General features: G+C 48.5%; 1 protein-coding gene across 2 annotated transcripts in view; it reads left to right on the top strand.

Annotated features, from left to right (window-relative positions):
• SERGEF (secretion regulating guanine nucleotide exchange factor) overlaps positions 1 to 20,940 on the top strand; it is a 225,366-nt gene that overhangs the window by 203,970 nt on the left and 456 nt on the right. The gene's annotated exons all lie outside the window — the stretch shown is intronic.

The following is a 20,940-nucleotide window of genomic DNA, read 5'->3' as shown; positions in this document are numbered from 1 at the left end:
GGAAAGCTGCCCTTCGTTCATGGTCTGTTCCTCTCCAAATGTTTTTCTGAACTCAGGGTGACAAGAGGAATATTTCAACTGTGTCTTTGGGTTAGATTCTAGACTCAGTCTACCAGGTTGCATGACTCAAGGAATCACACACCCTAGACCTAGAGGTGACCTCCATCCTCCCAGTCTTCTGGCTAAGGCTGTCTGATCCTCTCAGCACCCGCCCCTAACCACAGCTTCACAGATCCTGCCTCCTTGTTTCTCTCCAGCCATCCCTCTTCTGCATCCTCCTGTCTCCAAACAGGTCTCCCTAGTCCCTCCTCCACCGTCAGTCTAAAGCGTTCAGAAAAGTGCCTGGCACAGCATAAGGGCTCCATAAATGTTATCTATCAGGACGACAATGACAGTGATGATCATTATTATCCAGATTTTGCTTCTGAAGCACAGCTCTGATTCTGCTGCTTTCTTGCCCAAAAGCTTTAGTGGCTTCTGTGTGGCTCCTGAATAAAGTCCAAGTCTTTAGTCAGGCATTTTGAGGATTATATTTCCTGAGCCATTGGCAATGATGCACACTCTACCTATCATTCCAAATTTATTTCCTTCTACTACTTTTTACACTTCTTCTTCCAAACTGAACTAGCATCATTAGCTCTACAAGCTCCACCTACCTCCTCTGCTAGGCCTTTGTTCCCACTGTGCTCCCTACTTAGAATGCCCTTCTTCCTCTCTCCCCTAACTTTCCTTTTCTGCTAGGAAGTCTGCTGATCCCCTAGACTTGATGGCAGGTGCCACGAACAGTTCATCCTATACCCCTGATGGCATCTACCAAATAAAACTCAATAAATGTTTTATGAATGGTTGGAAAGACCTGGTTCAGCCCCTGTTTTCAAGCAGGCTAGAGTTTGCGTGAGGCAAGCTCGGTCGCCAAGGCCAGTCCAGCCAGGCCTCTATGTCTATATATTTCCTTAGAGGTTCTGGAAGTTCCATGGGGTCTGTGGGCACATATTCAGTTAGCTAGTTCCATGTGTTCATGATCCCTTTATTCTGTGTACAAGCAAACTGGCAGGAGAAGGTAGAAACCCAGGGGAACCATATCAGCTGTGGAGTTAGCTCCTGCTAGGTGGGGAGAGAGATCAGCCATCCAAGGTGTAGGGGCCTGTATGATCCTGGGAATGTCAGTATCCTGGAGGGCCCATTTGGGGTCCTCCAACAGGCAGGCCAGGGGTCTGACAGAGGAATCGTAAGGTAATTATCGGGCATTCAAATTCCAAGTGTCCAGCCAGAGAGCAACTTGGGGGATAGATGAAAGGGTCAGATAAAGGTTCAGGTGGTGGGATGGCAGGAGAGTCTAGGCAGGATGTCAGGGTTCTGCCCAGCCAGCTAGAGTTTGACTCAGGCCTCTAGCCCCAGAAGCCCCTAGTTTAGGGCTCACTAGTCCTATGGCTGGGCATTCCCAGCGGGAGTCAGCAGGGATGCTATTAAAGGGAAATGAGCTCCCTTTCCGGTCAGGATTGACTTGGAAATAGACATGACCTCAATCTGGAAACACCTTCTGCTGGGATTCAGGTCCCTTAGGTGAGCAGGTCTAGGGGAAGCAGTGGCTGACATGTCCTCAGGCCCAGAGGTGAGTCCTGCCTCCCCTCCTGGGTCACAGTCTGGCCCACCAGGCCCTTGCCTCCATTTCAAACTCAAGCCATGATCATGCCTCCCTCTGGGCCACCATTTGGAAAAGCCAATCTCAGGCTGACACTTGCTGCCTGTAAATGGTGTGGAATTAGGCTAATCAGTGGCTCTTAATTCTCCAACAAATGTAGATGCTGTGCTAATTGCCAGGGTCCATGCCAGCAGATCCCTGGTTGGTGGCATCAAGCAAGAAAAGTGGTAATTTGGGGGCTGGAGTCGGGGAGGGCCTGCTTTGTTGGCTGAGCCAGTTAAAAGCCGTATTACCCCTTGAGCGAGGCACAGTGCAGAGAGCCAGAGCTTGGCCCCCTTCTCAGCCAAGGGGCTGGGGGAGAGGCCCACAGGTGTGTTTGCAGGAGCTGAACCTCAGTACCAGCGGAGCAGTTTTTGGTCCATTAATGGGGTTTTGTTGTTATTGTTGTTCCTCAAGGAAGATTCCACCAGCAACCTGGCGTGGCACTGCCAGGGCAGCTCACTGGGGATAAAGCATCCCAAACCTTGGTCTGCTGTTACCATGGCAACATGGCATTTCCAGACTCTCCAGGCAACCTAACTGGCATCTGCTGCTGTGAAAGATTCAGATGGAGAAGGGCCACTGCTCTTTCTCCATTAGAGACAGAGCAAATTGGGAAGACAGGGAGCCATGTACCAAGGACCAGGAAAATGCTGTTCCATTGATGTGAGGGCTTCTTGATGAAATAGAATTGGAATGTCTGTTATAGTCTCTTGTGGAGAGCTGCAGGATCAGAAGAGAACCCCTGGAGGAGAAAAATAAGGGGAGATGGGGGAACGTAGGGGGACAGTGTGACAAAGGCCTCACTGGGGAGGTAGCTGGAGTGTGGAGATGGCATGGGCAGTTCAGTTTGGTGGGAGAATGGACGTTGGTGGAGGTCGGCAGGTGTCAGCTATGCCTCTCTGAAACCTGCTGGTTTGAACCCTATTTGGCAAAAGCCCTACCTTTGGCCTCATTCTACCCAGATCATGTCCTATGGCTTCCTCTCCTGAGGTATGGGAACTGATCTCCACACCTCACACTTCACGTCAGGTGGACAGTTCTTGCTTTCTGTCTTGGTTCGTAGTTGTTTGCAGTACGCCCACTAGAATCATTGACCCTCTACATTCTGTAGAGGGAGCTGAAACCCAGAGAGGAAGGTGTCTGCCTAAGGTCCCCAGCAATACGGAGGCCATGGAACATAGGGGTTAGAGCTTAGGATCTGAGACAGACTGACGTTGGTTCGAGTCCTGGCTGCATCACTTAGTTTTCCTGAGCCTGAGCCTCAGCTTCTTTAGGGGTGAAATAGGAATCTTGAACGTTCCTACCCTGTTGGGGTATTATGGGTGTGAAATGAGACCATGGAAGTAGTACAGCAGAGTTCTTGGTATATAGTAAGAACTCAGGAAATGTTGGTAATTAAGAGACTGGGAAGTCCTTAAAAATGGGGACTATCTTATTCATCTTTGCTCATTCCTCCTCTTCCTTCTTTGCACAGCTGAGGCACCCAAATACTACTGTCTCTGGAATTGATACTAGAAGGATGTTTGTTAACTGGATGAATGCATGAATGCTGGAAATAAAGAACTGTTCACGCTGATGGGCTGTGTGCTCCTGTTGAGTGTTTTCAGCTTCGGTGATGTTTGGTCTCCATCGGACTGGAACCAGGCCAAGCCGAGAGTCTGTCCTGTGTAGCTCAGCCTCACAGTAAAGTGACTTGCTGTTCAGGTCCCATACCCACCAGCCCTGTGGCCCAGGGCTTATACTCCCCAGAGCTGTGGGTTTCTTACAGGACAGGTGGAGTCGTTTCCTCTTGAGCTTTGGGCACAGTATATGGTATTACTGGTAACTAATGTATAGCTTTATAATATATGTTTCCATTCACACTCACATGAGTCTCACCGTAGCACTGGGTTTGTCCGGTGTAATATCCCAGGTTGTGGATGGAGACCCCGAGGATCAGTAGCAGGGAGTGGCTGGTCCGAAAGCACGCGGCAGGAGGGGCTGGAGGAGGGGCACGGTCCCATCTTCTGACCCCAACTCTGGTGGTCTTCCCACCGGATGAAGTCTTGCTGGGTCTGTAGTTCTTCCTGGGAGATGATCCCAGTAAGGTGAGGCGCACTGGGCTTGGGCTCAAATGCCTTGATTTTGGTCACGGCCCCATCACCTTAAGGGGTGCAGCTCTTACATGAGCCACCTCTCTCCTCGACGTGCTCACTCCCTGATCTTCCTGCTTTGGGTTTGTAGTGGGGCTGAGAGTGCTTTGGAAAGTTTGAGATTCCAATTTAGTGACTGGGGAGAGAGACGTTGTTTTTAGCCAGTGAGGTATCCCTGAGGCACCTCGAGCTCAGCAAGGCTGCAGCCCCAGCAGGTCCAGATGTGCTGTGAATGACAGCCTGGGTATACCAGAAAGTACATGTCATTGTCCTAGAACACTAAGCATCAGAGCTGGAAGGGTCCTTGGAGATCAGTAAAGCTGCTGCCTTTGGTTCATAGGTGTGGAAACGGAGGCCCTGCGAGAGGTGGTGAGTCACCCAAGACCATGTGCTGAGTTGGTGGCAGAGCTGCCCCATGCTCCTCTGAAAGGGCCATGCTGCAGCCCTGCCCGGCCTGGTATTTGCCCTTACTCTGAGTGCCTCATTTGAATTCATTTTAAAGCATTAGATTTTTTAAAAAGAGTTTTTTTGAAAGAACTGTGTATATCAGACAATATTTTCTATAGTGTTAGCTTTTTAAATTGTTTATTATAAAAGTAATTTCATTGAAGAAAATTTGGGTAATACAGAAAAGTTCTATTTAGAAGATAACAAACTGAGTGATATTAGTAAACCTCAGAATCACCCTGTAGGCAGGTTGCTGTTTTTTCAATGGAGGCTTTTAGACCAGTGGTCCCCTACACCCTGTAACATTTTCTGGAAGTTTAGCTACAGAGGGTAGGAGAGTAACAATCCATAGAGACCTCTAAGGACTTCATTTAGTTCTACAGACTTCAGATAGGTAGATGTACTACTAATGCTAGTTGTTGCCATCTGTAGAGTCTCTTCCAGGTAACAAACCACTTCTTCATAGGTGTTCTCATTTGATTATTTGATCATTATAAGAATCCTGTGAGGTAGGGAAAACAAGTATTATTTTCCCAATGCAAATGAAGAATTTGAGCCCCAGGGAGATTAAGTAATTTGCTCAAGATTACACATCTAGTAAGTAGAAGACCTATATACTTCAAACTACTACTTGGCATAAAGACAGCAGAAGGCACCTAATAAATATTGGTGAGTGAATGAATGAATGAACGAATGTATGGGAAGGCACTAGAAATCATCTGGCCCAGTGGTTTTCGAACTGTGCTCTGGGAAGCCCTAGAATTCCATGGAGCCAGTTGGGGGTAGTGGGAGGTGGAGTTGATGGGGCTCTGAGCCCCTCACCCCTGCTCCAACCAGCATAGCTTCAGTGTTATCCATTTTACCTACTGGGTAAATTGAAAACAATTTAGCTAATCGAACTCCTATACCAGTGGTTCTCAAACGCTGGTGTGTATCACAGTCTCCCTGGGAGATTCTGACGGTTGGCCTGAGGTGGGTGCCAGGACTCTGATTGTTAACAAGTACAGATGGTCATCAGGCCATGGTTGAGAAACAGTGGCCTACTTCTTGGAGTTGAGGAAGGTAAGACCCACAGAGAAGCAGAGAGTAATCCTCAGTACCTCATCTGCTGCCCTTCCCCCTGTACCACAACTGCAGCTGAGCCAGAAAACAAATCACATAGCAGAGAATAACAGAACAGTTTCCATAGCAATGCTTCATGGTTTGTGCCTGTCAGGACACCTCAGACAAACACTCATCTGAACCCTCAGCTAGAACTCGTGTGACTCTTATCTGCTTGTTCCACGCAAGGGGTCTGGGGGATGGGAGGAAAGAAGAGGGATGGATGGCATGCTTTTGTCCTGTGCCCCTGTACTGGGGATTCTCCCCAATTTACCAACAGCTGGCAGCAAGATAGAGCAGACCAAGGAGGGCTAGGAATGGATTCTGGGCAAGAGGCATGGGGCCGTCCCAGCAGCAAATGGGGAGATGTGGACGGGAGCAAGGGCCATCTGGGCATGTATCATGTGATGGACTGTGTGCTGGGCACGTTACCTATTCATTCAAAAAAAGAAAAAGTAAAGGACATATGATCATCCTTATTTACAGATGAAGAAACCAAAGCTCAGACACACACCTCTCGTGACAGAGGCAAGATCAAGTCCAAGTCTGTCAGGCTCTATAGCTACTGAGCAACAGTTGCTTTCAAATTCTCTGGCTAGTGAGTGAGGACTTGGGATATATACTGCCCAGCTGGCTCCTCCTTGTCTCAGGAAGGGGAGGGTCAGCCTACAGGCAGCTAGGTAGGTGCTGGTGCTCATGCAAAGAGCTGAAATGGACTGTGCGAGGACATGGTTGGTCCTAGAGCTGGAGGTGGAGTCTGTCCAGTCTTTAGCTGTAACATCTCCCTTCCCCCACAATTAGGGTTCCGGTGCCCTTCAAACCGCAGGTGCCTTCGACATGGGCTGTCCCGACTGCCCCCTCCAAACCCACCCACTGCAGGTTCTTTGGATTGGTGGCCCCTGTGGACGGGCTGCCCAGCTCTCTGACTTGGCTTCGCCTCAAGGAAATGAGCTCCTCCCGGGGCAAGTGACACCCATTCATTTCTAGAACAGATGTTCATTGAGCACCTTTTATGTTCCTCTAACTGTTCTAAGTGCTAGGGATGCGGCAGTTGAACAAAATGAAATTTTTGCTCTCTTGGAGTTGCCCATTCTAGTGGGGAGACAGACAAATAGGTATATAATGGGGTGTGACATGCTAGGAAGGAAAATAAAACAGTGTGAGGGGTAGAAGGATGGGGTTGAGTGGTCAGGGAAGGCCCTCTGAGAAGGTGACATTTGAACTAAGACCCAAATGAAAGGAGGGAGAGAAAGAACCGTGTGGATATCTAGGGAGGAGCATTCCAGGCACAGGGAACGGCCAGTGTGAAAGCTAACGCTGGAAGCGTGCCCGGCCAGTTGGAGGAACAGCAAGGAGGCCGGTGTGGCTGGAGAGGAGTGAGTGAGGACGAGAGTGGCAGCAGTGGAGGGTGGGAGCTGGGGACCAGATGGTGTGGAACCTTAGAGACCAAGAGCCAAGCTTTGGATTTCCTTCTGAGCTAGGGTGCCACTGGAGGATTTGCACCCTGGGGACACATGCCTGGCTTCAGCCTTAGAGCCTCCAGCCCCCTTGTCTGGGAGGGGGATCTGTCACCTGGGACCGAGCCCACAGGAGGCTGAGTAGACCCTGCTGGGGACGTGAACAGGCACACAGGCAGGGAGCCCAGCGACACTTGCCAGGCCTCCCCAGCTGCAGTTGTTTCTTCCAGGCCAGGGCTAAAGGGTCTCTCGGAGCTGGCTACCTCCAGGCCCCCATGTCTGGGTGGCCTCACACTCCTCGGAGTTAGAAGGCATCCCAAAGAGAGTCTGGCGGCCGGGCTGCAGCATTCCCGGTGCCTGCACTCCATCCTCTGGGAGTGCCGCTTCTCCCGCTGACACCCTGGCCCAGGGGAGGAGCCCTGCGCCTGTGTATCCCAGCCCAGCAGCCTGGCCACTTATCAGCCTGAGGGAAGAATGCTGCTTCCCACAGGACCAGTGGGAGAACTCGGGCCGGTGGGTTATAATTATCCAAAGTGCTAATTTTGTTTCAAATGTTATGTGTTTTGTATGAAGTAGGGACATTCACGAAAGAAATTTATATATTAACCCATGTAGTATGCATTCGTCCCAGTCGTGCACTTCATTCAAGAAACTGGAATTCAGAGTGATAAAGGCACCATATATTGACCCCATCGAATCATAAGCGCACCGAGCTGCCCACTGCTCACCTGGTAGCTCCTGCCATTTGTTATTTCCACGGTTTCCCGCTTCTCACTCAGGTCATTCATTCATCTCTAATGAGTACTTCCATCTTAAAATGTCCAACACAGAACTCTTGATTTTCTCCCCAAGCCGACCCCTCCCCAAAGGCTTCCTCACCTTGATAAACAGCCCGACTCCACCCATCGCTCAGGGAATCCATCTTGAACCCTTCTTTCACTCACTCCCTGTGAAATTCCATCAGCAGGTCCTACACGCCCTACTTCCAAAATCGATTGTAAATCCATTTGTTTCTCTGTCCCCACTGCTACCAGCCCACTCCAAGCACCACCCAGTCCTGCCCGGCCTGGCCCTCTGCAGTGCAGGGGCCTCCTGAACCATCTCCCTCTACTTTGTCCTTCACCAAGTGGCCTTTTCAAATGTAAGTCAGACCTGATCACCCACTGCTTAAAACCCTCCAGTGGCTCCTCAGCCCCCTCCCAAAACACTCCTGACCTCTCCCCAGCCTTCCCGAGGCGCTGCCTTCCCTTCACGCGGAGGCCTGCCTCTCCCCTGGCTCTTGGCCCCAGACCCCACTGGCCTCCTGCCTGTTCCTGGAACCGGCAAAACTTCCCACTTTGGGCCTTTCTGTTTGTCGTTTCCTCTGCCTGGAAAGCCCTTCCTCCAGGTGACTGTATGGCTGGCTCCTCCTCATCTTTCAGGTCACAGTTCAGAGGCCACCTTACCGGAGAGGACTTCCTACCACCTGTCCTTCTAATCATATCACTCTGTTTTGGTTTCTTCATAACTCTTATCGCTAGCCACATGCTGATGATTTGTATGTCTGCTTGCTTGTTGGTCCCTCGTTAGAACTTAAGCCCCTTGAGGACAGGAGCCTTGGGCCTTGGTCTCTGCTGTACCCCTCCCACTAGAGCCGTGCTTGAACCCTATGGGCACTCTGTAACTGTTCATCCACTCACTTATTCATTCATCTTTGGTACATAAAACCAGAGATAAATAGGTGGAGCACAGAAGAATTTTAGGGCAATTAAACTACAGTGATGGATAACATGTCTTTATACATTTGTTCAAACCCATAGCATGTACAACACCAAGAGTGACCCCTAATGTACACCAAGGGCTTTGGGTCATAATGATGTGTCACTGTAGGTTCACTGATTGTAACAAATGTACTGCTCAAGTAGGGGATGTTGATAGCGGGGAGGCTGTGAATGAGTGGGGGCAGGGAACTTTCTGTACCTTCTGCTTAATTTTTCTGTGAACCTAAAACTGCTCTAAAAAATAACATTTTTTAAAAGAAAAAAATGCATTAATATAAATTGAAAGTATTAATCCCTTAGTTGTTTCCTATTTTGTACTATAATTTTTTTAATGGCATGAAGTTCAATAAAAGTTGACTGTCTGGAAAAAAAAAGATAAATAAGAGACAGACTGTATTCCCAAGGGGGTTTGGTCCTTTTGAAGAATCAGCCGCTGCCTTTCTGGGCGTACCTTTTCCAGGGCATCCATCTCCCTGCGCTTCACCGTGGGATGGGTGGCCACCTCCTAACCTAGCATTTGTACTGTGTGGGAGCTGTGTAGCAAGTGGATTGGGCTGAATTGGGCCCAGCACCCAACCCAGAGCATACACTCAGAAGGTATTTATGAAGTGATTGGAAAGCATAGGAAGAATTCCTTCTCAGGTTTGTGTCATCCAGTGGCTTCTCAGTGGACTCTAGTGCTCTAACCTCCTAATCTGTGTGTGGTTTCTTCTGGACCTACTGCTGGGTTCCAGAACAGACCTTCTTACACCCACCCTCATTACTGCTTTAGCTCCCAGCCTCCTCTCCTGTACACGGGTTGTTCCCAAACAGGTGTGGCGAGAACAGTGTCGAGAGGCTCTGCTGTGACCAGGCTCCAGGAACGGCAGCAGGCCGGCTGCTCCGGGCCCCAGAGCTGCATTGTGCCCATGCCCCTCTGCTGGTGCCCCTCAGAGATATTTGTTGCAGACATCTTGAAATTTCCGGTCAGGTCCAAACACCAGCACCCAGGCCAGTCTGCAAGGAAACGTAGTACAGTAGCTCCTGCAGAAACAGTTTAGTGCTGGACGTGGGCTATGGAGAGAGTCAGCGGACTTGGACTCCAACACGGCTAATGTGGCTTCAGGCTAAACTGATACAGGCAGCCTCTGGGACCAGGTGTGCATCTAGATAGAGCCCTTGGCCAGTTTGGGGAACGTACTTCTAGAGGGATGATGACAGCTTGGAACCTACCAAGAGGAGGGGGCCCTGACTGGCCATGGAGACAGGCCACCAGGTTATACAGAGGGATGATATATCACCCGAGTTAAGAAGTCTAAGAGGATAGGAGAACCATGTGCAAACGCTTAAAGGGATTAAACTCCACAGGCGCCGTGCTGTGCCCTTACTGCTCCATCGCCAGAGCCAGACCCCTGCTGGCAGCACCAGACTCCACCTCGGGCCTGCTGGTTCACAGCCTCGCCCTGGAGCCCCATCCCAGGGCGTGCTCCTCCTCCGGGACCTCTCCCAGAGTCTGTTTCTTCATGAATAGAGTGTGATCAAAATACCTCCTTCCCAGGGCTGCTCTGTTAAATGAGATGGGTCACGCAGAGCCCTTAGCACAATACATGGGCATCGTAGGCCCTCGAGAGGCTGAGTTGCCTTTTCTGTTCCTTCTCCCAGTGCAGCCAAGAAGCCCAGAAAGCTAGCAGTTCTGACAGAGAACACAGAATTCAGAAAGACAGTCTGTGGGGAGGAGTTCAGTTGTTTATAAAACAGGCCAACACGTTTCCACCTCGTAAGTTCTAAATCCATCATCCCTGGCTCCCTAGATCTTAGAATAGTCCCCCAGTGGAGCCAACGTGCCGCAGCATGCTCTCTCCGCAGGTGACTGCGGCCACAGCAGCCTCAGCGCCCCCTCCTCCTGGGGTGGGATTGGGGAGGGCTGGCCTCCGCCTCTCCCATCTTGGCTGTTTCTGAACCTGTCTCAGACTCAGCTTTCTTTCCCTTCCAGATCCTTCCTCACTGGGCTGGTTTAACCATCAAACCTCAGTGATACAAAGGGGGAGATAGCAGTGGGAAGGTATGTAGGTGGGGACCTTTGGTGAGATGCTGCCCCACTTCTGGGCCTCAGTTTCCTCTTATGTAAAGGGATAGAGAACTACTGAGAAAACTGAACAACCTTTTAAGCTACAAGAAGTTCTAGAGCAGTCCCAGCCTTGCAGCCTCAGAATGAGACCTCTGAGGGCAAACCCATCAATTCAGCCTGTTTTTATTTATCCTCTGAACCGGGGCCGCTCCTCTGCCAGGTCCGAGGGAGCCAGCCTGAGGACCTGGGTGTGTGGCCCCGTCTTCTGCTCTTCTCCCTCATACGCATCCGTACCCACCACACCGCCGCACAAATTCGCCAGGCTCAGAAGGACATTTGCTCTGTCTCATCCCAGAATCTGCCCACTGTTAGGAATGCCCTCGCCAGCTGGGGGCTCAGGACCTCTGGCGCAGGCCACCTGCCACTCTCCAGGGTGGCCTTCCAGTCCTTACGGCGTTCTTCCTGATGGTGAGCAGAAATCAGCCTGCCCGTGGCATCTCCTCCCCACATCTGTGGACTCTCTTTTAGCTTCTGGGAGAGAACAAGACAGCTCCGTGCTCTTGGTAGCCATTCATTCATTTGTGTGTTCATTCATTCAAACAACAGGTATTAGTACTAATGAACTGTTAGTGCAGTTTCAGGTGCTGAGAAATAGCAGCAAACAAAGAGTCCTGCCCTCAAAGAGCTTGTGTTCTGGCAGGAGAGAGATAATAAATAACCACTTAAAAATATAAAGAAAAATAAAGCAAGTGAGGAGACAGAGATGGGGTGGGGCGTAGATCGCTACTTCATATAGAGTTGTCAGGGAAGGCCTCTCAGATAAGGTGACATTTGAACAAATACATGACAACATGAGGGAGTGAACCTGTGGACATCAGGGCAAGAGCATTCCGACTGCAGGAACAGCAAACGCAAAGGCCCTGAGGCCAGTACTGTTTGAAGAACAGGAAGGAAGGCAGTGTAGCTATGGTGACGTCAGCAAGGTGGAACTTGACAGGACATGAGGTCCAGGAGGAAGCCAGCTGTTGTTTATCTGAGTCAGAGGAGAAGCGATTGGAGGATTCTGAGCGAGGCAGTGCCATGTCGACTTAGTGCCAGGTTTTAACAGGATCCCTCAGGTTTTGTGTAGAGAATACAACAGAAGCAGCAGAGAGAGCAGGTAGGAAGCCCTTGCAGGGGTGCCAGTGTGAGGTGATGGGCTGGTGAGAAGTGGCCAGATTCCGGCTGTGTTTAAAACATTACCTTCCTAAACCCCTCATCTTTTCTTACCCGGTGGATGGCCACAGCCTCTTCTCTGGCCTCCTTGCCTTTAGCCTTCATCCCCCATCTCTTCCTCTCACCCCATTCTCAGTGCTGTCATGGATCCTTGTCTGGAAAGGACCCCAGGCCAGCCATCTTCTACTTAGCCTTCCCTGAGGCAACTTGGGCTGCAATACCAAAATATCTCCAGAGGAACACTGGGGGCTAACAGCCCCACTTCCTGATTCTGGAATGGCTTCTTCCTGCTGCTTCAGATCCTGCCTGGAGGGCATCATTGGCCCTGGAGAGTGATGGATGGTCTACTTATTGAAAGGGTCCTGCACTGACAGTGCCTCTTCCCTCAGACTGGCCCATTGGGACCGTTGTCCTCACAGCCATTCTCTAGGCCGTTCTGTTGTAGGAGCTGCCCCTCTTCTGGGCAGTGTAACCAGGGACAGAGACTCACAGCTCTCTGTTCTTGAGGCCGGTGGCCAGGAGGCAGCTCTGACCACAGATCAGGGAATAAAGACAAGCAGCCAGGCACAGGACTGGAGTTGATCTCAGCATTATGTGTGTGTATACTCCTCCCCTGCTGCTCTCCAGACAGAGCAGGGGGCTCAGAAAGACTGTGGGCAGGGGAACGGCCCAGATGTATTCACTTCCACTCAGTAGCTCTATCCTGAGTGCCAGTACCATGTGCCTGAGGGCTGATTGGTGAGCGTGTCCTGCTCACAGCACCTGGCTCCCATCTCCACCTCACAGTTACAAATAGAAACACCTCGAGATCCAGGAGGAGTGTGGTGTGTGTGCTTAGAGAGCTCTGGGTATCTTAAGAGCTCAGAGGAAGTGAAATTAATAGCCTTCCAACAGCCCAGGAGGACCCAGCCCTTCACCTGCCCACAGTTCACTCCTGCAGCAAACAGGATGCCATCAGAATCAATGAAGGCAGCTGAGAGTGGGCAAATGTCAGTGGGTACCCTCTATTTAAGACTGGTAAACTCTTATTCATCCTTCAAAACCCAGCTAAGAATTAACCCCTGGAACTTTCAGTGACACCAGCCTCCTCTCTGCAATAGAGTGTTTCATCCTCTCCTCTATGCTACCTCTGTCCCTTAGAAATACTGTTATTTTTTTGATCATCATCCTGTGTTATTGCTTTTTAAAATATATGAACACACAACAAAGAAAATCTCAGTTGCCCTTCCCCCATTTCTCCCTCTCTTCCTCAGAGACTATTCTCCGTTTGGGATGTATTCTTCAGGATCTATACATACAGAAATATATAGGGGCTTTGCATAAATTGAATCATACTCTCTATATTGTTCTGCAGCCTATTTTCTCTTAAAAATGTCTACGATATCTTGCCATGTCAGGCCACAGAGTGCTACCTCATTATTTTTAATAGCTGTATATTATTCAACAGTAGGGTCAAACTGTAGTTTCTTTACACACTCCTCTGTTGATGGGTATTTAGGGGTTTCCCCCCAGTCTTTCACAATTACAAACAATGCTACAGTAAACACCGTTGTGCCAGCCTCCTTGTGTACACATGCCATTGGTCCCTGTAATCGTCATTCCCCATGGCTGTCTACCCTAGTGGCCTGGGAGCCCCAGGGCAGAAACTGGATTTTCCTCTTTGGGGTGTTTTGTCCATACAGGGCCCAAGCTAGAAGAGGCGTCCACATGATGAGATAAATGGACTCATCTGAGCAAAATCACGACTGTATGAGAGGCCTGGGTGAACTCAGGGAGCAGCAGCAAGCCCATGGGGCTGGAACAGAGGAAAGAGGGGTGATGCGGCCAAGAGGGACAGGCTGCCCTGAGAGCCAGATAAGAGGCCCATTGTAGGTAGTGGGGAGACGGGAAATGGTTCATGGGAAGACCTAGTTCACGCTGTGTTTCAGCCTGGTTTCCCCCACCCAGGCCGGCTACCTCAGAAGAAACTAGCTGTTGTAATTGTCCAAGCAAGAGAGGATCAGGACCTGAACCTCTTCTTTCTGTCCTGAGGTTGCCACCTAGACCCAAAACACTTCAGGAGGCCTGAATTCCTTGCTCACAGCAGGACCTAGGGACCACCAATTACTGCCCAAAGGGTGGGATACCCATGAGCTTGGGCAGCTAGACACTCAGAAGTTTCTTCCAAATTTGCCCAGCTCCAAGGCCAGCTCCGTCCACACTGGCATTGACCACCTGCCCGAATCCAGAGACTTCCTCTGCGTGAGGCGCTCAGACTTCGCCCCTCCTGTCTCTCTCTCTGTCTGCTTGGTGTTGCAGAAGAGCAGCCCTGCCTGATGCCCTAGTTCCTTGTGAGGCCTTTGACAGGCAAGACACAAGGTGAACCATTGGCTGCCTAACTTTTCGCACCATCCCGCCCTCCTCTCCCCGCCCCACCAAATGCGGATGGGGGTGGGGTGCAGCAGGGCATGCTGCGGCTGCCTCTGCCTCAGCCCCAGCGCTCCCAAGGGCTCGGGGAGGTTTCTGCTCCTCTGCAGAGTGCTCCTCCTCTCACCAGCTACGGCTCTGGCCTTCCATCACTGACCTTGTTCCTGTACAGGTGTGCCATGACTCTCTACCTTTTCTTCATTATCTGAGGAACAGAGGTTTTGCTAGAGAGAACAGTATATCTTAACAGAAGAGGTTCTGGAGTCCTACTGCCTGGGTTTGAGTTCAGCTCCGCTTCTCACCAGCTATGTGACCTTGCACAGTTCATACCACCTCCCTGGTGTGTTAGGCTGTACCTCACAGTCTTGTTGTGCGGAGTCAGTGAATTAATTCGTATAAAGTGCTTATCACAGGGCCTGGCATACACTAAGTATTCGGTGACTTTATTACCATTTTGGAACTAGTGAAGGAGGCTGAGACTCAGGAGTCCTGGGTCCTAGTCCTGACTAGAATGGCCACGTGACCATGGACAAGTTCTTTTACCTCTCTGAGCCTAGTTTCCTTATCTGTAAAATGGAGGTAAGAACACCTCAGAGAGTTGCTGTGAGAATTAAGGTAACATTTTTGTGAAACTGAGAAGCAGCATCCCTAAGTTGTAGCCCTCATTTTCATGGTCAGAAATGGCAGCTAGAGCTCCAGCCATCACATCCACATTTCCAGTGACAGGATGGAGGAAGGGGCAAAGGGCACATGCCATCTGTCTTTGAAGGGAGGATCCCATAAGCTACTACAGAACATTTCAGCTCGAATCTCATTGGCCACGCCCAGCTGCAGCCAAGGTTGGGAAATGTAGTCTCCATTCTGTGGTTCAGGGACAACCAGGAGTTTCTGCCACACATGCTCAGGTGTTTGCCCCTCCTAGGCAAGACCCTCCAGCAGAAACGCTGCCCCCTTCCTAGAGTTGGGCTGCAGTCCCAGCACCATAAGGCCCTGTGAGGACCCAGGTTGCCAAGAAGCCCAGGCAGGTGCCACAAGACCTGAACAGATTTGGGTACTGTGTCCAGCCTGTGCTGGGGACCCTGCCAGCCCCGAGGTTCCGCTGCCTGCAGGGCTCTTAGGCTGACGCAAGTGTGGTGGGCCATGAGCTTTGTCACTTGTCACAGCCTGCATCAACTCTACTGAGCCCCGTGAGCAAGGGCCCGAAATCTGAAGAGGCTAGGGAATCCCTCTGTAACTATGAGCTCTCCACCCAAGGCTCAGCCATGTGTGCCCCGGGGCCAGTAAAACAGATCTAGATCAATCAAGTGGGATCTCAGTGTCCTCAAGAACCTGGCGAGTGCCAGGCACGCTGCAGAGAGTCCTCTGTAATGCCAGGAATCATCATGAACTCACCTGTTTTGAAAAGTGGGTGTCCCGTATTCCAGTTAGCTTAGGAAGAGGCTTATCATGGGCTGTCCTTCCTCTCACCTCTACATGAGAACAGCCTGCATAGTAGCATCTTGCTGAGTCCAGACGGCCTTTCCATCTTCACTGTGCCCCTGAATAGGTGGCCCTAAGTGAGGGTGGGGGACAGGGGGTGTGCTTGAAACATATTCTAAAATGCTGGAGGAGCTCAGAACCGAAAAATGTCCTGTGTGAGTCTTTCTGTTACTGGGATGGCCCATCTTTCATTCTCCGAGTTCAGCAGCCTGGTTTTTTTCTATAGGAGGTTTGTTTAAAGTGTTGGGGAACCCCTGACTTGTCATTCCACCCTAGGCCTTCCCATCTGCTGGGAAGGTTTGCCACCAGCATGGCCTTCCTTGCCTTTTCCTCCTTTCCCCGTGGTCTGCTTCATACGTGGGTGTGAGCTGTCACCATGTGTCAGGCACTGTGCCAGGGCATTAAATGTATATCAGCACATGCAGGCCTCCTCCTAGCAACCCTGTGAGGTAGCTGGGGACAGACATACCATTGTCACACAGCTGTGTGGTGATGTGGGACCCAGGACGGCGTAGCACAGTCCACAGTATGTATTATATATATACCAGGGGCTGACGGAGTACAACCCACGGGCCTGCTGTGTACGGCCTTGCGAGCTAAGAATGATTTTTAAAGGCTTGTAATAAAGAATAAGAATATGCAACAGAGACCGAATGAGACCATCGAACCTAAAGTATTTACTGTTTGCCTTTATAGAATAACTCTGGCAAGCCCTGGTATAGAATATGCAGAGTTTGGCACAGATTCTGGAGCCACACTGTCTGGGTTCTAGAGCCTCAGTTTCATTAACTATAAAATGAGAATAATCTATAAAACACGGCTGCCTCACAAGGTTGTTAGAATTAAATGAGATAAAGAATATAAAGCACCTAACCTCGAGTCAGCTTCTTAGGAAGTATTGGGGGAAACTGTATCTGAGCCTTTGCCAGGCTTCTCAACCCAGTGGGCTACCCCGGCCCCAAACATGGCTTCCTCAGAGCGTTTCCTTTGGCAGGAGGAGAGGGACCTGCCAGCTGCCCATTGTGCCGCATCCTGCTGGTAGGTCAGCGCTGCCTTCCTCCCACCCCCATTCCTGCTGACCGTCAGCTGGTGCCACTCACCAGGGCCGGGCGCAAAGCCCACGCCAGGTGCTGAGCTAGGCCCGCAGGTACCAAGCCTGTTCCATTCTCCACCTTGTGCCTCAGATCCACCTGGCTGAAACTCCTGCTTAACTGCAGGACTTGTGGCCTGGGGTTCATCCTCTCTGTGTGCATTTCCTCATTCATGGGCCAAACAGGCAGACATCTGTGTTTCCCCAAGCCCAAGCTTTTGGCTAATGATTGCCTTCCTACCAGGGAAAAGGAAAGAGAAGGGTAATCCCGGGCCAGCCAGCCTCCCTCTGTGAAAGAGTGGTCTGCAAAACAGATTTTCAGTGGTTAATGAACGAAATGTAAAGATTTTTTAAGAAACTCAGATCATTGAAAAAAATCAAAAGAATATTTTCTGATCTGGATAGGGATAGGCTTTCAATTCTTACAAACTATGGAAGAAATGATAAGATAAATAAACAAGAAATTGTACTACCTAGAACCATAAAATTTATGTTTTACATCAAAAGACCTAAAACAAAATTTTAAATCAAACTGAGAAAAAATAGTTATGCCAGATATGGCATAGAATTAATATTCTTAAAATAAAAATCTTTAAAACAATAAGGCTCTTGAGAACAACAACAACAGCAAATTTTCATTTAGTACAGTAGTGCCCCCTTATCCGCAGTGTTGCTTTTAGTGGTTTCAGTTACCCCACTGTCAACCGCGGTCAGACAATATTAAGTGGAAAATTCCAGCAATAAGCAACTCTTAAATTGTGTGCCATTCCAAGTAGTGTAATGAAATCTTGCTCTATTGTGCTCCATCCCGCCCAGGATGTAAATCAGCCCTTTGTCCAGCCCATCCACACTGTACATGCTACATGCCCATGAGTATAGGAAAAACCAGTATGCATAGAATTTGGTACTCTCCCTGGTTTCAGGCATCCACTGGGGGTCTTGGAAAGTGTCCCCTGCACAAAACGGTGGACTACTATACTATGTATTTTATATATACTTGCTCATTTAATCCTTGTAAATGAATAAGTATTTATAACCTTTATGATAAAGGTAGTATTATTATCCCCGTTTAACAGATGAGGGGACTGAGGCTCAGAGAAGCTAAGTAACTTGCCCAAGGTCACGGCTAATAAATGGAGAAGATGGGATTGAACCCAGGCCATCTGGCTCTTGGGTCTGAGCACTTAAACTCTTCTATATGAAACAGGAAAAATGTATTAAGCAGACAATACACGAAAGAGGAAATACAAATATGTGAGGAAAATAAGAATTATTTTTCAATTTCTGTGGGAATCAGAAAAGTACAAATAAAAATAATGAGATACCATTTTTGTCTTCAAATTAGAAAAGGTTTTTAAATACTATAATAACTAATGAATACTGGCAATGCTGGAGTGATACAGAGAGTCCCACAGATTGTTGTAGTTATATTCAAGTGGCCTTTCTGAAAAGTATTCTGGCAGTACTCAAAACAATACTCAGGAATCTCAAAAATGTCCATACCATTTGACCAGGAATTCCCATTCTAAGAATTTAATTTGAGAAAATAGAGATGTAGACAAAGATTCATGCACAAAGATATTCATAGAAATGTTATACAAAATAATGAAAAATTAGAAACAACCTATCTATCTGATAATAGGATACAGGTTAAGGAAATTGTTTAATCTCCATAATGGGCAATTAGGCAGTCATTTTACATAAATCTGGACAACAAAAGAGACCATAAACAAAGTGAAGAGACACCACAGACTCCTGGGAGAAGACACTTGCAATGCTTATAACAATTATATAAACAAAAGAATATACAAAGAACACTTATAAATCAGTAAGAAAAAGGCAAACAAAGAGCAAAACAGGCAAAGAATGTAAACACGCAATTCATAGAAAAAGCAATTTAGGGCTAGTAACATAAAGACATGCTCCATCTCACTAGTAGTCAAGAAAATGCAAATTAATCACATGTACTTAATCAGAATAGCAAGAGTCTAAAGGCAAAGATAGAGGGAAACGATTTCATATCCATTGCTGATGGGACCATAAATGATGGGACTACAGCCATGGTGGAGAGCTGTTTGGCCACACCTGGTAAATGTAAACATGTGATTCCACCACAATCACACTTCTGGAGGTCAATGTGCACAAACACCAACTTGTACAAGGATACGTGTTCCAGGATGTTCACTGCAGTGTTGTTTATAGTAGCAACGATAGTAATAGTATTGTTGTAAAATATTATGGTATATTATATATTACATTGTGTAATAAAGTAGCAACAATTATCATCATTAAAGAACTGTCCATCAGAAGGGAAATGGATGAGTAAAATATGATTTATGTATAATGGGATATGTACTATGCACAGTTAAAATAAATGAACTAAATCTGTAACTATCAGCTCAGATAGATTTCAAAAACAATGGTATAAAGAGCAAGTCATAACAGAAGATACATATTTGAATGACACTATTTATGTAAATCCTTAAAACAAACTAAAATTTTTATATAATATTTAAGGACACATACATGTAGAAAAATATAAAACAAGCATGCAAGTAACCTACACCAACTTCAAATAGTGGTTGCTTCCAGGAAGGAGGGAATGGATGGAGGGCCAAGGATGGGAGGTGGGTCTTAAACTGTATCTTTATAATTGATTTATTTTTTTAAAGGTTGAAGCAAATATGGCAAAATGGTAACTAATGTTCTGAATCTGACTGAGGAATATGTCTTTCTGTTAAATTATTTTTTGTACTTTTCTGCATATTGAGCTTTTTCAAAATTTCAAACAAATTATTTTTAATTTACTTTTTGAACAATTCCCAGTTCTGTGGAGAAATGCTTGTGTTATTATTAAAAACAACACAATATTTACACAAATATTTACAAGTTTCACAAATTGAAGGTTTGAAAGAGATACCTAAAATATTCATAGCAGTGGGCAAGATTCTAGAAGTCTGCTTTTCTTTACACCTATCCATATTTTTCTCTTTTTTTCCCCTTTTTACCATGAAGATGTATTACTTTTATATCCAGAAAAAAAAATTTTTTTTTAAACAACTACAGAAAAGTGTGAGCGAGTTTAGTTAGACTCCAGGAAAGGGTCCAAAACCTAGGAAGAGGTGCTGTGATGGGGTGGGAGCATCACAGGCTGTCAGAGAGACCTGTGCTCGAATGCTGGCTTGGAGATTGGCCGTAGGACTCTGAGTTCTTCAATCTTTGATCTAGTCAGCAAACCCCTGTTGAGCCGCAGCTGGGGACCAGGCGCTGCGCTAGAGACAGGGCAGTGAACAGAACATATGTGTTCCTTCTCTCACTGTAGGGCAGACAGTCTAGTAAGGAGGGGATAGTAAACACATCACCACCCAGACCATCTATCCGCCGCCTATGAGGGCAAGTACAAGGGCAATGACAAGAATCCAAGTTGATCGAGTGCCGGGAAATCTGGCCTCTGAGCATGATTTAAACAGATTCTGAAGGATGGGGGTTGTGGAGCCCAGCAAAGCCAGGACTTGGAGAGAAAGGCCGGCCCTACAGGGCATATTTCAGGGAAGGAAGGCAGGGGTTCTGGCATGCAGTGGGGTGGGGAGAGTTGTGAAGGGGGACCTCAGCAGGCTGGTCCGGAGCCAGATCACTCAGGGCCTCACAGGCAAGGAAAGGCCTTTAAGGGTGGGGGGAAGTCAGTGAAGGGTTGAAGCAGGGGGTGACCTGGTTAGATCTGCATCCTCAGAGATTATTTTGATGCTCTCTGAAGATCAGAGTGGCTGGCGAGCAGCCCAGTCAGTTAGTTGGCTATTGGTGTGGCCCAGATGAGAGAAAATGGGGTTGGGATCAGGGTGATGGCAGTGGAGATGGAGAGGTGTGGAAGGATTTGAGAGACTTTCGGAGGCAGAATTGGCAGGTCTAGGATTGTGTGTGTGTGTGTGTGTGTGAGAGAGAGATGCAGGTGTGGGGGTGGGAGGTGGCACTGAGGGAGGGGCCACGGAGGAGAGCCAGGTTTGGGACCTGAACGATTGTGGGCTGGTGGGAGTGAAGAAAAGAGCAGACTCAGGAGGGCAGGGGCGGAAGCAGAGGTGGCGAGCGGGCCCCCAGGTGTGGCTGAGCTTTGGTTACTTCCTGCGT

Source organism: Eubalaena glacialis, chromosome 10, assembly GCF_028564815.1.
Source record: "Eubalaena glacialis isolate mEubGla1 chromosome 10, mEubGla1.1.hap2.+ XY, whole genome shotgun sequence".
Taxonomy (NCBI): domain Eukaryota; kingdom Metazoa; phylum Chordata; class Mammalia; order Artiodactyla; family Balaenidae; genus Eubalaena; species Eubalaena glacialis.
Note: the sequence above shows the minus strand (reverse complement) of the source record. Positions and strands in the feature narration are given on the sequence as shown.